The following is a 14,575-nucleotide window of genomic DNA, read 5'->3' as shown; positions in this document are numbered from 1 at the left end:
CACACGCCATATTGTTGAACAAAACAGTGTCCCCCTGTTTGATTTTGTAAATAGGGACTGGTCATGTGTATTGTCTACTAGTGTATTTATGCCTGGATGATTTCATATAAAGCTTTATCACATTTGTGGATTTTTTATTTTTTGTGGTGGAGTATTTATGTAAATGTTTTATATTAAAATAAATGTAATTCACTGATGTGTCGCTCAGCTCATGACATGAAATTAATGTCATAATAATTGTTGTTTGTTCAAACATGTTATAAATAGAAGTAAAATAAAATACTAAGACTTTAGAACTAGTTGTCTAGGGTTCTATTGAGGTTTACTACAAGCCATCTCTAGTCCCAGATAAAAAGAACACTATCAAGAGAATAATTATGGCTGCATCTTCATAATGCGTGCCATCCTTTTGCTGTCCCTTTTTGGTTGATATATTGAATAATCTAGTGACACTTATGCATCCATCTCCATCAAATCACTGAACCTTGGACAGGATGTTATCCCTGACAGCTTCTATTACAAGGACTATAGTTGAAGTAGGATTAGTGGAAGTTAAAGAACCTCAATAGATGCATATTTCCTGCTGCAAATGGAGGTACAGAGAATGAGAAGAGAGTGGAAATGGTCATTTCATTGTTTGACTACGAAGCAAAGCCAACAAGGTCCTGTCCAAATATGTTGGAAGACAAGTATTAAAAGATGAGAGGTGAGAATAAAGAGAGGATGTCCCTGGTAAAGCAAAACTTAAATTTAAGAGGATATGATGAGTCATTTCTGTTAGGAATACTGAACAAGAGACTCATAAGGAAGAAGTAAGAGTATTACCCAACACTTAAAATAGAAGTGATGGGAGGCAAAAAAATATTACAAATCTGGGAAACACTCAGAAAGATGAACTAATGTCTTGAAATAAAATGGCTTTTAAGGTCTATTTTACAAAGATTAGGGTTACTGTCTCATCCTGTCATCAACAATCAAGCTAAACACTGGAATTGGTCTCATGAGCTCTCAAATGTAAGTGAAAGAAAACGATTAAATGCTCAGATGGCAGATAGGTTGCAAAATATGAGAGAAAATGTAAAAGACATGCAAAATTTCAGGGCCAGCTTACATGCCCTTAAATGTAACCTCATGAAAGGACAGCTTTTTTAGACTGGGGAAGACATTCACAATAGGGATGTATTCATGCTGATTAAGAGGCTGGCCAGTATGGCTATAGTCAGAGCGGAAGAACCTTGGGCACTGCTAAAATAACCTAGACAATTTACTGAAAATAAGCATTATTCAAAATAGCAACTAAAACCTTAGAAACAAAGTATCTGACTGGCTCCTCAAGAAGCTTGGAGAAGATATAGTACTAAGAATAGATCTGAGAGTTATAAAGTGTCAGGGCATCCCAGAAGAGGGCAATAAAGATGATGCTCATTGTTTAACTTGGCTGTCTCTGCAGGGTCACTCCCAAACAATTTTGCCTTTACAGTCCACTTTTTGCTGAAATAGTTTCTGTTGGGTCTAGGACTCTCTGCACTTTGCCACTGCTAACCAGTGCTAAAGTGCTCTCGCCTTTAAACATTGTGAAATTGGCTTACACCTAATTGGCGTAGTCAGATGTCCCTTGTAGAGTGGTATGCCATATACCCAGGGCCTGTAAACAAAATGTAGCTAGTGGGTCACCCACTTAAGCAGCCCTTCAAAACATGTCCTACGCCTGCCATAGCAGCCTAAAAGCAGTTTTACACTACCAATTTGACTTGGCGATATAACCTGTTGTCATGCCTCAAACCACCTTTTTATTGCATATAAATCACCCCTAAGATAGGACCTAGGTAGCTCATAGGATAGGGTGCATTGTAATTAAAAGGTTGGACTTGTGCTTTTAGATTTTACTGGTCTTGGTAGTGAAAACTCCTACATTTGTTTTTCGCTACAGTGAGGCCTACCTCTACTATAGGATTATGTTTGGTGTCCAAGAAATTGTAACAAAAAATAATTTTTAATGGTGAAGTAAGAATTTATGTAACAACATGACTGGGTGTAGTTGGACTTTGTTTATTCCTGCCAGATAGCCACTGTGAGAAGCTGGCCTGGTATATGATGTCCACTAATGCACCTTGCATCAGTCCAGACAACCATTATGATGATTTAAGAGGTCTTAGACAACCTTAAAAAGCGGTAGCTATGGAAAGCAGCCTTCAGGCTTCGTCCAGAAGGAGTATAAAGCAGCTTGTTTAACCAGAATACAATCTTATAGTATAGATTAAGTGAAAACAAAACACACAATGTATTTCTAAAAATGTGTATTTATTACATAATACTCTCTAATAGATTTAGATATCTCCTACACAGAGATAAACATAATGAACACAATACTTTGCATAGAAATACAGTAAATAGCACAGAATACACCATGGGTCCGGGTGGGCAAACCATATACTAAGAAAATGGTATAAGAACCACGACTCAGGTCAAGACAATGTGGAGAGGGCGTAGAAGAGCGGGGGGCCCAAGGAACCACCCAAGGTGAGTGACCCCATGCAGAGCTTCTGCAGTGTGGGAACACAACAGCAAGCTCCATAAAACTCTAAGTGTAAGTCGTGGTTGGATTTTTAAAGATTAAGGACCCTTCCAAGTGGATCCTGGAGAAACCCTATGGAAGACAGAAGGCTGAAGAGCCAGCCCACTCGTGGATACCCTAGTACCCATGTTACCTACACCAGGGAAGTCGAGTGCATAGATGTGAAGTAGTGTCGGAAACCGCCGTAGATCCCAATTGAGGACTTCAGGAAAGTGCAGCTACTGAAGAAGGAGAAAGTGTCAGGTGGAATCCCAAGGTGGATTCTAGATGAGAGGTACCTGCAAGCAGAGGGAACAGAGACTATGTTACCAGGAGACTTGGAAGCCGAATGCCCTCTGATGTTGGGGGTTGCAGGATGGGTAATGATGACCTTGACTCTGCAGCTGTGAGGGCCAGGTGATGCTGAGGAGGACCAGAAGCCATGCACGACTTGTCCCACAAAGGATGTTGAGTGCTGAGGGGTCAGTGTTCGGAAGGAACACCAACAAGCCTCGGCAAATGCAACCAATGCAGCAAGTGTAGAAAAAGCAATGTCGGGAACAGCAAGATCCAGGGGACTCGCCAAAAGCAGGGGGAGTCAGGGCATGCAATCAGGGGAGCCCAAAAGAAAAAAATGTGTCCCTCAAATGGGCCCACAGACTGGAGGCACAGGAGTTGCAAGAAAATCTCAAGCGGCTCACAAAAAGATGCAGACCACGGTGCACATGATGCGGTGTGGCTGAAGACTCTAGTCACTAGAGGTGGTCGAGGTTGGGGCTACGTGGAGCGCGAAGATCTTCACAGAAGAAAGCCAACAAGCTTCTTTTTAGCTGTAAATTGAGGGGTTTGGTAATTGCAACCTCCACAAGGGATACTGGCCTCAAACTTGGTGAGAGGGCAGGCCTCAGGAGCTGTGGAAAATTGCCACCTGTGTTGTAGACCCTAAGGAGCCCAGAGGCGCTCAGGATCAGCAGACCGATCGACTTAGTTAGGGTGCCTGTAAATGGGAGATTCCTTCAGGTCAATACAAAAATCTCTCACAAAAAGGAAAGGGGTGGGGGAGGGTCCAAGGGAGATGTTTAAAGACCAACTACAGTATAAATCCCCAAATCAACATATACTATACAAAAATACTGTGGGTCTGATGTTCTGTATAAGGGAAACACTGACAAAACAGACAAGTGGAGGCACCAAAAAATATGATCAAAGAGATATATCAAAAAAGTTTAGTTCCCATCACCCACCAGAGGTGGCTTATCATCATCTGGGAACTAAGGACAGTACTAAGAGAACCAACCACTCTGATGGTTATGGTGGTTATCCAGTTGTCCCAGGCGTGAATATAAACGGTAGGGTGATGGTTGCAGTGCAAAAAAGTGGTACAAACAGTAAAGAGGAAAAGTGCTATTAAAAATGGCTACCAAGATGCTGTAAGTTTTATTCTGGCGCTATCTTGATGTCACTTTAAAAACAGTGCGTAGACAGCTTAACAAATAACTGTCAGATTGACGGTCTACATGTTTCGGCTTCTGGACCTTAGAGTCCAAGCTCTCATCAGGACCATGTTGACGCTACTGCAAAGAGGTGTATAAAAAAATAGGAAAAACAAAAGGTTATTATCCAAGTTGGTATACAATACAACCTGATTGGCTCTGTGTGTCCCTATGGAACTGTTACAGGTCAGAAGAACCTAGATGAAAATAAAACAAGGAAAGCTCAACTTAATCTTATACAATGTCAGTGTAATTACAGAACATATCCTAAAAGAATTGTTGGTAATTTTTTTATATAATACTCGTAGATATTTACATGGCCGTAGTCAAATCGATGCTCGGTGTGTGCACTTACCCGGAAAATTGTGGGTACGCACCTCGCCTCGCCTGGCATCTGCTCAGGGTTTTGAGGCACCGCTCTACAAAAGGAAATTTCAAGGTAGATTTTAGATAATAATCCCCAGTGGACAAGAGCAGTTTACTTCACGGAGGATAAAAGAAATAACCAGATGGAGTGCTTAGCTGGACAAGTGTAAGAACATGGCAGGGTCGTGGTCTGTGAACAAAAAGGGGGGAACCGAAGGAATTCCCTCTTGTAATGTATTAACGATATATTCAAATATATCACATGCTTGCATAGGACAGGCTATGTGTTAATATCCTTCAAGCATTAAAAGCACCATGTTAACTTTTACAGAAAGGGTGACGTATCCTTGGTGCATAAGGATACAAGGCGAAACCCTCGCTGTCTATAATGACCTGTGGAGAATGGAAATGCCTCATCAACCATTAGAGGAAAAGGCAACATTGGGAAATCTGCATGCTGTTTCACACAGGTAACAGTGGAACGCACAAGAGCCGACACTGGTCACTAGGGAGCACGCGAAAGAGCGCGCCAATGAAAAGAGTGAAAAACACGCCATTAAGTGATAGTTTGCAGAGGTCAACACACAAACACCTACCTGTCCGTCGGTACCCCGCTCTGTCGTCCGAGCTGGAAGGGGAGGTGCCGACTAGGAAGGAGAAGCATCATAATTAGGGGTGGGCGGAATTTGCGGAATTAACTTCCGCAAATTATCGCGAGAATGTAGAAAATCTCCGCAAACACGCCGGAAATATCGCGAAGACGCGGAAGTTTTTTTGCCGCCTGTTTGCGGTATTTTTTGCGTGTTCGCGGGTCGCCAACTTACCCATGCGGTTGCTCACGGGCGCGGCCATTTTGTTTTCACTTGTCCCGCCCTCTGGCGTTGTTTACTTCCTGTTCTGGTTCGCGCAATGCATGTTCGCGGTCGATATTTCCTGTTCGCGATCGCTTTTACTTGATCGCGTTGCTTTTTGCTTGCTCAGGGAGAAAATATCGCGCGAACTTGCGCACGTGGTCGCAATGGGCGCGGCCATCTTGTTTTCCACTCTATTGCATGGTTCTGGGGCCTGATTTTCAATCCTCCCTAAATCTTTTCAATCCTTTGTTTATAGCCACTTTTTTTGGATCTTTATTACTTATTATTTCTCTAACTATTTTCCTGCCTCTATATTTTTGGTTTTTGTCTACTTTTTTTTTGTTTTTTAGCTACTTTTTCTCTTTGTATTGCCCGCTATTTATTTCCTTTACTCCTTTATTTATTTTACCTTTTCTTTCCCGCCCCGTCCCCAGAACCATGTCCAAGGGCAGGGCTGTTCGCCGGCGCAGCCAGAGCCGCGACCGCCTTCCTTGCGGAAGGCGGCGCCCACAAGGGGTGCATGCACGGGCCTTATTTGGGGAGGCGGAGTTGGCTGCACTAATTTTCTTTGTGCAGCGCCACCTCCCCTCCACCCTGGCAGCAGGTGGCAGGCCTGGGTCCGGGTACGGCCTCCGGGAGCGTCGGCAGCGGTGGGGGAAGGTGCGCCGGGCAGTGTCGCGCATCTCTGGGGTCCGGCGCACCCAGGCACAGCTGACGCACCGGTGGTCCGACATCCTGGACCGTGAGCAGGACCTGCTGGACCTGCTAGGAGTGGAGGTCCCGGGGCTTGGTGAGTACCTATTTAATTATTACAACTTTGTGTCTGTTCTTCTGCTCTATGTTATATATTGCGAATATCTTTTTTTCCTTCCAACCAGCTAGAATGTTGCTGCTTGCAATACATTCCAGGTTAATAACGTTTAAAAGTCTTCTGTGATTATGACACAGGTGCTCTTCTGCGCTACTACTAATCTTACTTGTTTGCAGCTTTGCGTTTGCGCTTGCTTAGCCTGATTCTTTACGAGTTTATTTTAGAGAAATTAAGTTACGTAATGCTACAGTGACTCACGTCCACTCCTTACTTTGTCCTGTCACTAATAGATAGGGGCGGATTGATACATAGGTTTAGGTACTTTGTATGAGCTTCTAATTGGTTAGTGGTATGCGTGATGCCCCCCTCACTCAGTTACGTGACGTGCTGCTAGTACGGCAGTCTTTAGAACCTTTCTAGTTTGTTCAATGAGTGGAGGTAGGCTTTGCAGTTACTTAGCAGTAGCAGATCAGCATCAATCAAACCAAAATTTGGTGTATACAAAAAATGTAGTCATGTTCATGTGTCCGCCATGATTGGATCATACACATTGTTGAGGAATACAGTGGAAATGCATACTTAATGTACAATTGGCATGCCTGGAATAGGTGGGCTAGGTTGGGTGGTACGTTGTACTAATACTTAGGCTTACTTGTAACTTAGTTTTCTGGAATCAGAATGGAAGAATGGATTACTGTTGATAAATAGTAACTTAAGTAGTCGAACTGCGAATCCCCCGATATTACATGTTGACCAGATGAGATCGGTCAATGTAGTTATTGCAATTGTTTACATAAGTGTTTTTTGACCGTTGTTGAAAAATATTGTATTTGCTTGACACCATCCATCAATGTTTGTCTCTTTCTTATATCTTTCCTGTTCATCAGCACCCAGGGGCAGACGGGCAGGGACTGGGCAGTCGGCGGGACAGGAACACCACCAGGAGGACACCGCTGAGGGCTCCTCTGCTGGCCCCAGTAAGTCTTCTTGTTTTTAATAATATTTCTTATTCCATAACTTTTACTGCCCCATTTCTCCCGAACTATAGTGTGTTTCCAAATGCTATTTTTTTACCACCAATTATCCTTCGATCTGTACGGTTTCAAAAAGCTTATCCCTGCCTCCGCTATGATGACTGAGTACTACTACATACTATCAGTCTGTCTGTCTGTACTGTAGTAGCTAGTCTTGCCCAGTTGGCCAGTGCCACTCTTTGTGAAAGGTTGTAATATAAAACTCATATTCACCAGTAGCTCGTACAATCCGTTGGGTCGTTGTCTTGTACTACTTTACTCTTATTGATGTTTAGGCTTTGAAAATTCACAGCAGCAACAGCCCTACCAGATTTCTTAATATTTTGATATGATACCCTATAGGACATACCACTGTTGTAGGGATCTTGCACATACATTTGCACCAGAAAATAGGATGTTGGTGATGGTAGGTTGGACCTTCCTTGCACACCTCAATCAGAAATTCCGCACCCACCACAATTCCACTGCTTGACTATAGTACTGTCTTGTCATACCTATTAGGTCTCGGAACCCTCCCCCCAAGATAACCAACAAGTAGACAACCCAGAACATAACACACCCAACCTCTGTCGTGGAAGCAATTCACATGCACACCCTTACTTTAATTTGCTCACTCGTGTAAGTTAGTCCACTCCACACCAAATACCACAAAGTCTATGTAAGTTTAAAATTTTTATTTCAATTTGAGAAGGTCTGTACACTGTTTTCTTAGCAGCACCAACCGGCAAATCAATAACATTAAAACAATATACATTGTTACACTTATACAGTTGGGAATTAAATCATGATAACTGAAGTGGTGGAAGGCAGCACCACCATCCCATAGCAATTTAGTTTATATACATTTATAAATGAAGATGTGAGTGAAGGGACCCCTCACCTCAGAAGAACCTAGTACTGGTAGTTGGTGCATCGTTCAGAAGCTCTGGTTCGTAGAAGGGAATCTTGCGTCTGTAATGCGAAAAAAGAAATGGTGTGCGTTAGTATATTGCAACTTGCAAGCATTTCTCAGCCGTGCCAAAAAGTGTAGCATCTATGGATAAGCAATATGGACTAACAGTAACAGTAGTACACCAGTTCTTCCTAAAAAAGTGGCTTGTTAATGTTTGTTGACCGCTTGTACGCAGCGCGTAGACTAGACAGTAGCAGTGTGAGGCAGGTCATGTGGGCTCAAAGGTGTCTTAAGAAGCTGCAAGGTAAAGGTAACGTCACATGTGCATGGCTAGGGCTAATCAAGCAAATGCTACAATGATCATATAACTTAGTGTCTACTCTACTACTACCTGATTTGTACTAGTGATGTATGTTAGTATTAACTCATTTTTCAACCTTGCTACTGATCAATAGGGGGGAGGTGTATATGTCGCCTAATAAATGTGTAATGTTTTCTAGGCGCACTACCGACCACCATTGCTGGGGCCAGCGAAGGCGACGCCGAGGGCGAGGATGCGGCAGTTGCAGATAGCAACGGAGGGGGAGTGGCAGCACCAGTGGCAGGCGGTGGTAAGTTAGATTCATAATCTTTAACTATTGTTGAACTTGACAGCACACTCACTGCAAAGGTGTACTGGATGTATATGTATACTGTACACTGTACAGTTGTGAATTAGGGCCCCATTAGGATGGTGGGCGTATTGCCCCCGCCGGGCTGGCTGGAATTCACTGCCGTCACAGCAGGGGCAAACCTCCCGCCATCCCTGTAGAAAATATTCAGACATGTCCAGGCGGAAAAGGGTTCAATATGGCGGTGGTGTCTCTCTCACCACACCGGCAGCCATATAATCTGCATTTTGGAATGCCTTTGCGTGGCGGCATTGCCGTCCGCCACGGAAAGGCATGCGCACATTGCAGAGTATGCTTGGGGGCCCCCATGGAGGGTACCTACCGATGCTATGGTACCCCCCCCCGACTTTCAAAGCAAAACGTGACAGGCTCCGTGCGAGGCCCGTCATGTTGTGCTTGGAAAAACAGCACAACATTTTAGCATTGCTTTCAGCAAAGCCAACCAGAATTTAAATTAAAAAAAACAGGGTGCGCCCGCCTCTGTGCCGGGCGCATCATCCTAATTAATTGTCCCCACGGGACCCCCACCCTTTTTAGCAGTCGGATGGCGGGCGGTCAAAGTCCGCCCGCTATCCGATGTCGTAAGTAAGTATGAGTTCTTGGGGACGTTTGAAGAGTGAACTAGAAGACTATAATTCCCTTTAATTGGTATAGGACTAGGAGCCGGAGTATTGAGTAACCAATGTCCTCATCTATCTGATTTCAACTCCGCTTTGAAAGTTTTATGGAGAAGAGCACCTGGTGCACTGTTCAACTAAAAAGTGTAAGACAGGTGGAAGGAAGAAGGACGGGCGACATTTAAAATGTTATGTACTACTGTGCTTTATTTTATAGTGCTACTCTACCATGCCACTATGTGTATAAATAATTACCTTGTCCTACTGTTTTATTAAGACTATATTTTACAATTGTCTTGTTTTTTTCTTTTTGATACACAGCAACTCCGAAAGTCAACCGTAAGGAGTTGGCCGCCAAGGCACGGCGCCGGAAGCTGGAGGCAATCCAGCAGGAATACCGGCGGCTGGTGGTCCTAGCCGAGGAGGAGGAGGAGGCTGCTGCAGCTGTTGAAGGCTCCTCCAGTGCCCCGGGCCCCAGCCACCGCCCTCCAGCGGTACGGCGCCACAGCCGGACGGCTGCCCGCCGCCACCGTGTCATCTCCGGTGCCCCCCCCCACTGTGGCTGCAACTGCCGCGGCCTTAGACGCCGCGTCGCCCATTTAGAGGACCAGATGCGTGTCCTCCTCCAGTCCCGCCCCACCAGTTAGTCCCTGTCACTGCCCCTTTTTTAATTCCTGTTCGTTCTTCACTCGTTTGGGCGTTCTCTACTTCTATGGACAGTCGTTGGGGTTAGGGAGGTGGGTGGGTCAGCTTTTGTGGGTTTAGTTTATTTGTTAGGGTCAATTAAATATATTTTTCTATGTTACATGCAATGTTGTTAATGTTTTGTAGGTGGGGTAACTGTTTTACATCACACTGTTTCTTTGCTGGTGCATGGCCGCCCATAGCGTGTGTTTGATTTCAATAATTTGCTGACTGTATAAGACACAAACAGATAGATGCGACACACCTCACTCATTGACTGGTCCTACTATGCATTCTTTGGAGTGGTGTTTGAAACTGAAATCATTGACAACATGTCCATTATTGATTCTGCCTCCCCCAAACTTCTCTCTTACCGGTGCTTGATGTTTATGTCCAACTGTGGCACAGCACTGGCTGCATGGTGAAGATGGTTTCCTTTTTCATACATGCCATGATTGGGGTGGTGGTGGTAGTATAGTAGTAGTAGTATACACTGGCAGGGTGGCAGCATTTCCAAAAAAAGAAAAGGAGATAGTCAATCGCCTTTGAGAGACTGTTAGAGGAGTAGTTGAATGAAGTACATCACAGAATTTACCGAGCAACAATTATATGCTCAAATATTTGACAAAAAAACTGAATGCTGGTTATTATGAGGATAGCCTACTAGACAGAGTTACAAACTATAGTTTTGTCGACTTGACTATGCCTACAGTCTAACAGTTAGTGCTGTATATGAGGAATGACAACAAACAAATCCAATCAATGCCGGCAATTCATGCTGAGGTATATGTTCCTTTGTTAAATAAAATAACCTCTGAAATATCCTACTCATGGGTGGGCAAGCAGAAGAAGATCATCGCTCTGCATTGAAATTGAAGTAGTGTTGCTTTCACCACATCCGCCCCAGCAAGTGTGTGATTAAGTATTGGTGTACATTTAATTTAGTTACACCTCGACAATAAGTCACACAGCCCGGGGGAAGAGGGTTAGGGTCCGTTGATTGGATGGGAAGGGGGATTTTGGGAAAGGTTTGACATAGAAAAACAGTATGCATACATAGACTAACAAACGACAATCATTGAAGACTACCATACCATATCCATTCCATATGTTAAGGTATAAAAAGGAAATGCATGCATGATGAGACCCGGATTACATACACTTCTATTTCTTGTTCTGTTCCGGCCTTAATACTTTAACCCCTTCAGCGCGGCGGGAATTCCCCCGCGGTGCTGAAGGGTTCGAGCGCGGGCGGGGCCATGACGGAACGGTTCCGTCATGAGCACAGCGCAACCGATGCTCATGACGGAACCGTTCCGTCATGGGCATGGAAGGGGTTAACAGGTAGCAAATAGAAATTTTAAATATTGGTAGTGAAGAATCGTAAACACAGAGCAAACGTAATGATGATTGATAATAACAACTCCAAGAACACACTGTTGTAAAGAATGTATACAAGATATTAATCAAATTATTTAAAAGAAGTGAAAAGTGGATACTGTTACTGTCTTATCCTGGTCAAAAATGTGGACTGGTTTTTTGCATCTCGGCATTCCTCTTGCTCCTCTCGTCCATCAATCTTGGGTGTGTCGCCTCACCACTCGCCACTGCCCGGCTGGAATAAAAAGGTGATTGATTGGCAAGGTAATTAATATGCATTGTAATGTTTTACAAAGTTTTGGACAAGGCCCGGCCTGTAATTTTAGATTGAAAACCAAAGGGGATATTCAGAAAGAAAGTGAAAACAAATGCACAAGTGATGGTGTAGTGCAACAAGAACACTTTCCGAGGTGGCATGTATGCATATGCATCATCTCTACTGTAGTCTGTTTCCAGCATAGACCTTCAACAGTAACAGGAGAGATCAGGCCCACAGTGCTTACCATTAGCACATCCTACGTTAACACTTTAGAGTCCTTTTTTTTTCTCTCAAAGAGTTGGACAAACGCAAAGCACATTATCCATTCCAGACATAGCATTTTACAGTTAAAGTTAGTAAAATCAATGCACTGCAGTCATCCCACCGCTACACTCTATTCAACTTCTACACAGACATTTGGGTGTGCTGTGGTTGTTGTTCACGTGTTTACCTTTAGGCTTTTCCGTTTTATGCCACTCATGAAACATCCTCCTGACTTCATCATCAGCTCTGATACTTCTACTGACTGAAGATCGGCCTGCAGTACAAGTGTAATTTTTATAACACAACAAGAGTAGAAATATAAATATTACTGACTTGAGTCATTCTTTATTGTGTACAGAAAGATAGATTACCACTAGTACACTTTGACATCACTTTGTGCACAACAAACAACGCAAACACAAAGACCGATAGCTCAGAGTCAGGTGTCCAATGCATGCCATTAATTATCATCATTTATTACCTGTTCCTTCTCATCTTAAGTTAACGGGCCGTCTCTTTCGCCATCATCATGACGGACGGTGCTGTTAAGTCACAGTCATTTGCATTGCGCAGATTGAGTGAGTCCCCTTCCTGTATTGAATTAAAAGCAATGTATCACCAAGATGCAGGAGAAGTACACATTTCTTGTTCGCCAGAAGGGGAAAATTAGTAATTACTAGTGTGTTCTGTAGAAAGTTGATTAGTGGCAGTGCACAATTACATCAATTCATGCGCAACACACACCACAAAATCTACATCATTCAGTCTGCTATTCTGCGGCCAATGCATGGCATCAATCATTACCTGTTGCATCTCATCTCGTTAACGCTGCAGGCCGTCTCTTTCGCCATCATGATGGACGGTGCTGTTAAGTCACAGTCATTTGCATTGCGCAGATTGAGTGAGTCCCCTTCCTGTATTGAATTAAAAGCAATGTATCACCAAGATGCAGGAGAAGTACACATTTCTTGTTTGCCAGAAGGGGAAAATTAGTAATTACTAGTGTGTTCTGTAGAAAGTTGATTAGTGGCAGTGCACAATTACATCAATTCATGCGCAACACACACCACAAAATCTACATCATTCAGTCTGCCATTCTGCGGCCAATGCATGGCATCAATCATTACCTGTTGCATCTCATCTCGTTAACGCTGCAGGCCGTCTCTTTCGCCATCATCATGATGGACGTTGCTGTTAAGTCACAGTCATTTGCATTGCGCAGATTGAGTGAGTCCCCTTCCTGTATTGAATTAAAAGCAATGTATCACCAAGATGCAGGAGAAGTACACATTTCTTGTTTGCCAGAAGGGGAAAATTAGTGTGTTCTGTAGAATGTTGATTAGTGGCAGTGCACAATTACATCAATTCATTCATGCGCAACACACACAACAAAATCTACATCATTCAGTCTGCTATTCTGCGGCCAATGCATGGCATCAATCATTACCTGTTGCATCTTATTTTCAGTTAATGGCCAGTCTCTCTCGGCTCTGAAGGAGGATAACTATAGAAGTCATCAGATTCATGGTCCACTTGTTTTGGAAGGACGAGGAAAGTTTGAATTTGTTGTTACCATCATCCAATCATCATTCATGAGGGAAATGGAATTGACCAGGAGATGCAGTATGATCGAGCGGAGGAGCTGGATTCTGAGGACTGTAGTGTCAAATGGCAGACACCTGAAACTTGTATCTTAAATTAGAAGATTAGAAGACGGTGATAATGCATTGGTTGCGATTCACAAGTTTATAACCGGAACAACAGACACAAACAAAGGGGGAAAAAAGGGAGGAAGACAGTAAGTGCGAGCCTAATTGTCAGGGAAGTATAGCTCGTCCTCAAACTCTGGGGGATCTTCCAGTAGTAGGTAATCATCTGACAGAATACTTCCGTCACCTGAGCCGCTGTCCTCATCTTCCTCTGTTGATTCATGCATTGTGTAATTCGGTGGTATGAAGTGCTGATTCATTTTGATCATTGTTAACCTCTCCACGTTTTTGGGAGATAGACTGGTCCTTCTCAAGGTTACAATGGAACCAGCAGCACTGAAAACACGTTCGGAAGAGACCCTTGCGACAGGGCAAGCCAGATAGCTTATCGCCAGCCTGCTGAGCTGTGGCCATTCAGACCTTTTCCTATACCAATACTGCACTGGGTTTTGATCAACGTACACCTCTGTTGGGTCGTCCAGATAGGCCTGGACCATCCGCTCAATGTTCAGGGTTGCTGCTGGTAAGCTTTTGTGCTGTTTTTTCTGTGCATCAGCACTGTGCTTAAGGCCCATCTTTACATACCAATCTGATAATGATTGTACTCGGCTGAATGATCCAGTTATTGTTTTTGTAGTCGATGGTGATGGTGAGTGTTGCGATTGTGAGCCAACCGCACTGCCCTCAGCCGACGAAGTTGCACTTGATTCTGCATGGCCTGCTTCAGTATCAGTACTTGTTGTGGGTTGATGTGGCGGGCTTTTAATTAGCAGCCCTTTGTTTTCAAACTTGATGGCTACTTCAGCTATACAACTTTTGTAGCGGGCAACATCAGTGTCGGAAAAAGAAAGGAATAGTCCTAATTTTGCACGTGGATCCAGAATTGTGGCACAAATGTAATGTTCTTGTGACAAAATTTTATTTTGTATCCTTACATTTTCTGATAAGCGCCTGGATAAGCTCTCCACCAAGTCGTGGGCTTGCCTT

This window comes from Triturus cristatus, chromosome 6, assembly GCF_964204655.1.
Source record: "Triturus cristatus chromosome 6, aTriCri1.1, whole genome shotgun sequence".
In the NCBI taxonomy this organism is placed as follows: domain Eukaryota; kingdom Metazoa; phylum Chordata; class Amphibia; order Caudata; family Salamandridae; genus Triturus; species Triturus cristatus.
This window is presented reverse-complemented; position numbering follows the sequence as displayed.